We start from the raw sequence: 6,635 nt of genomic DNA on the forward strand, positions 1-6,635 counted from the left end.
GTTATAGCTGGGCACAAGGGTGCTCAGAAATGGTCACATTTCCCAGGCTTCCTTGTGGCTTTGTGGGCCAAATGACTTTATTTTGGTTAATGCAATGTGAGTGGAAGGAAGGAATGTGATCAACTTCCTGGTCATGCCCTCCAGTTCCTCTTTCCTTCTTCCCACTGGTGGTAATGGTGAACCATCTTCAATTACATGGACCAGGGTAACACCTCAAGAGACAGCAGAGCAACAAGATAGAAGGAGCCTACGTTCTTGAATGACCTCATGGATTAAGATTGCTCTACATCCTGGGATCACCTACCAACTTGGGCTTTTAAATGAGAGAGAAATAAACTATCTCAGTTAAGTCATTATTATAAACAATACTGTGGCCAACCAATTTGCAAACATAGGTCTCATTCCAAATTGGGGTGATTTCCACTACAATTCAAGTATCGAATTCAGAGATTGTGAACTCAAATGCCTATAGATGCTAGGTGGATGACAAATTAGTGATGAAGACTGGGCTGCAGAGCATATATGCGGTTACCCAGTTCTAGATCCCTTTTCTCCTGATAGACTATATTTCCTGGCTTTCCTTATAATTATCTGGGACCACGTGACTGAGGTCTGGCCAGCATAATGTGAATAGCAGGAATGAATGCTGCATCCAGTCCTGGCCCCCAAAAAAGTTTCTCACTCAGTAATATACTATTTCTTTTCCCTCAACTGAAGTAGAAAAGATGCCCCAGGAAGTCTTAGGAGCCAAGCAATGCATATGTCAGAGCCACAGGATAGAAAAATCCCTGGGTAACCACTTAGAGAAGAGCTGCATAAATTACATTGACATGTAAATTTTGACACGAGTAAGAAACAAAGTTTTTCCAAGTAGATTCATTACATGCTCAGGTCTCAGGTCTATTGTTATCACAGCATAAGGTAGTTTATCTTCACTAATTCCCCTGTAGGAATGCAGGCCCAGTATTGCCAGATCTTTTGTTTTTGTTTTTTGTTTTGTTTTGTTTTGTTTGTTTTAAAGAAGACAGAATTGCTGAATGTTATGAAAAAAAACATCTCATTTTCAGTGTTAGCCAATACTGTGAAGGTCAGACATGACCAAGATCCAGATCTATCCCAAGGACTACCAGTTTACCACCTCTGCCCCAGTGTTATAGTGTACCCCGATCCTGGGACTTTAGCCAGCTTCTTCTACTGGTTCCAGGCTTCAGTGGCCCCTTAAAATCCAATTAAGGTTCTAAGACTTTCCCCAATTTGTTATGCAGGCTTATTAAACTTGAAGCCAATGGTTTTTGGTGTATAATTGTGAAAGGCAGGAAATGACCTATTACCTAAAGCTGTTCTCTCATTTGATACAAGTAATCTTGACAAGCATTTGTCTGGAGCTCCAGTGTTTCTCTCTCATTCACATGTTCTTAAAGTGAAGACCTAATAATGCCTACATGTCCAACTACATTCATCAAAATGAAACTATTTATAAACTTTTCTCTACTTAGCCACCTGCCCAAATTCTTTCCAACTCAAGGCTTATCTCAAAGATTATCTCCTCTATGGGGTCTTTTCCTTCCAACCAAAGGAGCATGGTCCCTTCCTAAGTTGTGAACTCCTGAAGAGACCAGATCATTTTCCTTTTCACAGTATCAGTTTCTGGAATGACACTTAGCTCATAATAAGTGCTCAATACAAGAACTCAATATATGTGTTAGTGTTTTGTGACTATCGTTATATATTTTATAATTGTTTTGTTTTACTTCACATGCACCTAAATCAATGGGTTCCTCGTAATTGTGTTTTGCATCCTGTGGCAAGATGCTGTCAGGAAGTACTGAAACTAAGAACATTGCAATAATTGAATTCAAAAACGTCAAATATCTTAGCTATTTATAAGGGTAGACTCTGGAGCCAGACTGCCTGAGCTCCTATACCACACTTAGTACCCATAACTAGCCATACAACTTTGGGCAAATTAACTTGTCTGCTTCTTGGTTTCCTTAACTGTAAAATGGGAGTAATAATAATAGTACTATTGTATTGGTTTGCTAGGGTTGCTATTACAAAATGCCACAAACTGGGTTTCTTAAACAATGGAAATTTATCATCTGACAGTTCTAGAGGCTAAAATCTAAAATCAAGGTGTCCGCAGCATTTGTTTTTCCTGAAGGATATGAAGAAGAGATCTGTTCTAAGCATCTCTCCTTGGCTTGTAGAGAACTGTCTTTTCCCTGTGTCTCTTCACATGGCCTTCTCTCAATGCGTGTCTGTCTTTGTGTCCAAATCTCCCCTTTTTATAAGGTCATCAGTCATTTGGGATTAGGGCTCATCCTAATGACTTCGGTTTAACTTGATTACATTTATAAAGACTCTATCTCCAAATAAGGTCACCTTCAAGATATTGGGGGTTAGGACTCCAGCATACCTTTTTGGGGAAGAGAACACAATTCGACCCATAACTATATTGCCTACTCAGATTTTTATGAGGATGAAATGAATTAGTACATGTAAAACATTTAAGAACAGTGCCTGTTATCCTGCAAGTTTTTAAAAACACTAGATGACATTGGTATACTTCTTAAAGTCTCATACCAAGGTGACCCTTAAAAATAAGTCACAGGAAATTACACTGTTCAGTATCGTTGTTTTGGGGCAGTGGTTGAAGAGAAGTGGTGATGGTTTCAGTCCTTGTTCTCAGGATATAGCAAAATGAAGCAAGTGTGAGTTTCTGACATTAATAATACAATAGAAGGTATGGCAAAAAAAAAATAGCAAGTTATTGCACTCACCATAAGCTTGAAAATGACTCAGTTTGAGGGGTATGCCATACATTGAGAGGTACGCCACCATTAGAATTTATCCTGCAATTTATTATTAGGTATTGTTAATGCATTTTTAGCAACAACCACAAAATTTTTTTTTTAACAACCACAAAATTAAAAGTACAATAAAAGATTATAGCTTGACTTTTGGAATTCTGGAATTTGACTTCTTTTAAACAAGGGATTGGTTTCAAAGTCTTCTTAGATATCCTAGAGTTAGGATTTTCAACTCAGTCTAGAGGCAAGTTGATGGTTGTGTGACTCAACCACTGAAATATAGTCCAATAAACCATTCAAGTCACAAAATTTATAAACATAAGTATTTCCTAATAATGCCCAGGGATGCAAATCCCTGATTTATAAGGATCCCTACAACAAAAAAAAAGTCTCTCTGGTGAGATAATATTTACCATTCTTTTTAACAAAAGGGGAAAGAAAAAGCCAGTTCTCAATGTTTTGTTCTCATTCTCTTGAGAATCTATCAACATTTTATTTTTAGTTTGTCTCCTAAATCATTCATGAGTGCAGTTCTGTGGTGATACGGTTTATACATTCCTTTCAGTCCTGACGGCATTTTAAATTCTGGCCTCTGAGTAAAAATTTCAGCGCAGGTCCCGTTGCATTTGTTGATTTTACAAATGAATAGATCTTCAGTAGGGAGATGTCGGTGTCCTGTCAAAAGCCCTCTTCAAAGCAGAGGCTGCTTGGGTGGTATGGGTGATCTGAATATCGCCTGTTTAAATGGGCGGTCAGTGATGCGCATACCATCCAACCACATGTGTGGCTTATTTCTGAATTATTATACCAGGTCAGCAAACCTACCTCATAAGTATGTACCACCGTAACCCTCAAAGTTCAGATATACTATTTCATTATATTCAATCTGCAAATCCAGACTTTTCTCCAAAGTCCTGCTTCCATCATTTGTGAGCTTTGAGAAGGCCAAGAGGGTATAGCTGAGGCCTCTTTTCTCTGCTCCCATCTGCTTCCCTACATCCTCCCAACATTCTCTTCCCTTCTCCCTGCCCCTCTCTTCTTCATCACCTATTTGGTTCAGGTATGTTGAGCCTGAAGATTGCAGGATTTCATCTTTCTGTTTTAGGTATAGCCATCGGCCTTGTGGTTAAAATTGGTTTTTTATTTTATTTTGTTTTGTTTGGGTTTTTTTCCCCTGCTACTTTTCATAGGGTAAATGAAGATTCAGAAGAAAGCTTTATATATACTTTAAAAATTAATTATTTTCTTACTATGAAAGTAATCATGGTCATTGTAAAAAAATTCAGAAATACAGATGTATTTTTAAATTTTTAAAATTTTTGTGTGTATACATATTTAGTTTTAACAAAACCACTTGTAAACTTTTTTTTTTAAAGATTTCATTTATTTATTCATGAGAGACGCACAGAGAGAGGCAGAGACATAGGCAGAGGGAGAAGCAGGCTCCCTACGGGGAACCCAATGTGGGAATCGATTCCAGGAACCCAGAATCACAACCTTGGCCAAAGGCAGACTCTCAACCACTGAGCCACCCAGGTGTCCCAACCTGTACACTTTCAGTGTTTAAACCTGAGCATCAAGGACGCCTGGGTGGCTCAGCAGTTGAGCTCCTGCCTTTCGCCCAAAGTGTGATCCTGAGGTCCTAGGATCGAGTCCTACATCGGGCTCCCTGCATGGAGCCTGCTTCTCTCTGCCTGTCTCTCTGCCTCTCTCACTTTCTCTCTGTCTCTCATTAATAAAATCTTTAAAAAAAAAGAAAAATAATATAAAACTGAGCATATTTCTTTTCCAGTGAAATAAAAAAGAAAGTTTAAAAATAAAAAGAACAAAATTACAATAGAGAATGTCAATTTCAAATAAATTTCTATAGGTTTTCCTGATTCTTCCAGCCCTTGTCAGGACTCAAGTCATCATTAGGAGAGAATTTTATTTTAAAAGTGTCATCTTAAATTGCAAGGATCTCCACTAAACATCACATTTTTAAACATGACAAAGGAGAAACGGTGTTGTCAAAATGCCCAGTTAACCCACACAAACATCTCAAACCTAACTTCTGAACTTTGCTGAACTTCTGTAACTCCATTTCTTTAAGTTTGCTGAACTTCTGTAACTCCATTTCTTTAGGTTTTTTTTTTTGTTTTGTTTTGTTTTTGTTTTTTGTTTTTTTTTTAACAAGAGAAAGTAGCCAGATACATATTGGTCAATGGTAAATGCTAACCATCCATATTCACATAGAGACACAGTGTAATCTCTGAGCCCAATATACAGAGAGAGGAGGGAAAAGGCTACAAGTCTGTGCACTACTACACAGGGGCCTAGCACCCTCCAGCTTCCAGGGAGAAAGATTCTAAGGGAGAAGATTTTTTTTTTCCTCACAGGACACAGTGGTGTTGTTCCCATAAAGTTTTTGTTGACACAGGAAGGGATAAAGATGAATTTGGAACAGAAATGGAGCTTTGCACAGTGTCAGTATCATAGCCAATGAGGTTTATCCGAGGCGTGATTATTGCTAATTGGAACAGAAATGGGCAGAGATTCTTTTCCACTTTATTTTGCTCAGGGTAATTCCTCCTCCCCAAATATGTTGAGAACCATAGTATAAAGGGAAAGAAAAGAGCCTTCAAAAAAACCAGCAAATGAACACAAGGGGGAATAAAAGACTGCAACTTGCTCCCAGAGAAAATTAAAAAAAGAAAGGTCAGAATCCATCAGTGTTCCATCAGTCAGCTTCTCTTTCATCCTCTCCTTCCTCCCTCTCCTCATCATCTTCATCTCCTTCTTCATCAATATCTTCCAATCCTTCTTCTTCATCATCATCATCTTCTTCTCCTTCCCCTTCATCATCCATATCGGGAACTAAGTAGTATTATAATGGATTTGGCCAAATATCATCTTTGATGACCTCTCCTAACTCACCTGCACCTGCATCAGAGTGGTCAGTAAACCAGGGGAAGAAGCTCTTTGGTTCCTCAAGCTGTATCTTCCTGCTGGCTTTACTCTGTGTTTGACTTGAACATTTTGTCAAGTCTTTTTCAGAATTCCATTTGATTTCAGTGGACTTTGAAGATGGGTCACCACTCTCAATGAGAGGAAATTCTTTGGACAGATCTTTATTTTCAAAGTAAAGATTTTCATCAAAATAAAAATCTGGTCTGTAACCTGATTCAATATCTTCAAATTCTATCACCGCAACTCTTGTCAAATAATGCAGCATGTCTTCATCCTCCACCCCAAGCAGCAGACACTTGTGGATGGTTGACAAATGCTCTTACCCCAAATTTGGGATTTTGGCAATCAATTCTGACGTCTTCTGAAAAAACTGGTTGGTGGCATGTATTATATTTCTGTTCTACGTTCAAAATCTCTTCACTGGCTTGTTAAGTCGATCTATTTCATTTTGTACTTTATCTATATATTTAATTGCTTAATTGCTTCTTGCTTTCTCCCTTTGGAAAGTGCTGAGAGGTCATTGCCTCCAGCTTGGGGACAGGAGGCAGTCTCAGTTTCTTCTTTTGAGCAGGAGAAAAGAGTGGCATTTGGGGGCCATGTTGTGAGGGAAGTCAATGAAACAAGGGCAGACACATGTCTGGAAGAGGCTTTGATTACTACAGACATGTATTTTTTATTTTTTTAAGTTTTATTTATTTAAGTCACCTCTACACCTACCATGGGGCTTGAATTCATGACCCTGAGATCAAGAGTTGCATGCTTTTGTGACTGAGCCAAAAAGGGACCCCAGATATATTTTTTTAACAAGGAAAGATAATACCCCAGAAGCTGAAACCCAGAATTAAGCATGGTTAACATTTTGATGCATAGTTTGTC

At 38.4% G+C, this 6,635-nt stretch overlaps 2 pseudogenes; one reads left to right on the forward strand and one right to left on the reverse strand.

Moving 5' to 3' along the window:
* Window positions 1–5,262: 5,262 nt before the first annotated feature.
* On the forward strand, window positions 5,263–5,439 carry LOC129507414 (U4 spliceosomal RNA; annotated as a pseudogene).
* A 90-nt stretch (window positions 5,440–5,529) lies between these two features.
* Window positions 5,530–6,346, reverse strand: LOC129506975 (protein SET-like; annotated as a pseudogene).
* Between the last annotated feature and the right edge of the window lie 289 nt (window positions 6,347–6,635).

Source organism: Nyctereutes procyonoides, unplaced genomic scaffold (genome assembly GCF_905146905.1).
Source record: "Nyctereutes procyonoides isolate TBG_1078 unplaced genomic scaffold, NYPRO_anot_genome, whole genome shotgun sequence".
Classification (NCBI taxonomy): Eukaryota; Metazoa; Chordata; class Mammalia; order Carnivora; family Canidae; genus Nyctereutes; species Nyctereutes procyonoides.